Source organism: Corvus brachyrhynchos, unplaced genomic scaffold (genome assembly GCF_000691975.1).
Source record: "Corvus brachyrhynchos isolate BGI_N302 unplaced genomic scaffold, ASM69197v1 scaffold115, whole genome shotgun sequence".
Lineage (NCBI taxonomy): Eukaryota > Metazoa > Chordata > Aves > Passeriformes > Corvidae > Corvus > Corvus brachyrhynchos.
This window is the reverse complement of record NW_008239553.1, coordinates 15223876-15225523: the sequence shown is the minus strand read 5'-3', so window position 1 is coordinate 15225523 and position 1648 is coordinate 15223876.

The window sequence follows — 1648 nt, the reverse complement described above, 5'->3', positions numbered from 1 at the left end:
CAGGAACATAAAACACTGTTGATTCATGTTCCTTAATCTCCTCCCAATGTCATATTACTCTTATTATACAGTTGGCTTTACACATAGAGAAAAGAAACATCTTCTCCTTAAATAGCAATCTTACTTATTTCTCTCAGTGTGAGATTGGAAACGGTAACATACTCACCACTGTCAAAATACACTCTAAAAACAAACAAAATTCAACACAGAACTGTCCTTTATAAACTATTTTACAAACAACCTAAGGGTATTATTATCATGTGGACAGAAAATCAGTTTTTGTTGGAATAAAGTTATTTTAAAAATCTCAAGCAGTATTTACATATTCACAAGCACAACCCCATAACAGCAATGCAAAGAGCTTCTGTGCAGGACAGTTTCTGATCTATTGTCCATTAAAATGGGATCATTTGGCCTATTTTCAGAAAATCTACCTTGAATCAGGTCAGCAGTCTGGTGACTTCACCCATTACAATCACATTTCAGTGCATTCACCACAAGAGACTGAACACGAGACAGACAGACACGAAACTGAAGAATCAATAAAAATAAAATCTGTGGAAAATGTAGTCTGAGAGCATCACTCAAAAACCCAAGGTGAATGAAATGTTTGTAGATACAGGAGTGCCACGTTTTTGACACAGGATGACAGATGGGTAAAGGTGTGATTCACAAGCATTTACTGTACAGAGAATTAATCTCAATATTACAAGCAAATTTGTGCTGCAGAGGAAGGTCTGAGAGAGACCATATGGCTTTAAGTCAGGAAAATAACAGGTTTGCTGCCTGTAAAAAAAAAAAAAAAAATTCTCTTACTGAGGTATGTGGTTTTGATGGCAGATTTAGCAAATGATTGGCACAATATAATAGAGTGTAATTTTAAGAACCGCAGAATTATCCTACTTTGGTGGTACATGCCTTTATTGTAAGGGCTGAAGTCTCAGCCTGGCTCTAAATTTTTGTGTCTATCTCTTTCTTTATTTTCATTATTCATTTTTTCACAAAAGATATTCCGTTTGAAGCACTGTGTAATATGTCATTCGATCTATCCACTGAATTTAGCTTTACTTATTTGGGGTTGAGTCTCTAAAAGCAATTTATTTCCATTTGAAAATGTGAACAGTTAAAGGAAAATTCTGTTAGTTTTGCAATTAATTTCTTTTTATGGATGCCCAAGTCAAAATTTGAAAAAAATGTTTGACATGCTTTGAAAAACGTTAGACAAATTTTGTCCAGTTTTGAAGATGAGATTATATTCCTACACAATACTTAAAAAAAAAAAAAAAGCTGAGGGAAGTCAATTATGTGTTTATTCTAAATACGTTCAAAGTATATAGAGGAAAAAATATCTAACTGTATCCTGTTAAGTATTGCTGGAAACTGGTGGTGATCTCTGTCAAACAGGAAACGCATGGCAGGGGACAGAACATGATGAAGCAGCTTCCAGAGGTCGCACCTCAGTTGCACAAATGAATTTATGCTGTGTTTGACCAGAGAACTAGTAGACAACAAGTGCACTTAGTCCTTTCCATGGAGGACATCCACGTTGCTCCCTTCTCGGGTAACAGTACCCAAAAGCCCATGGAGTCCCAGTTGCCAAGAAGGTCCTGTGTCAGCTGGCTAAAAGAGCAGACCCTCGGAAGCAGTG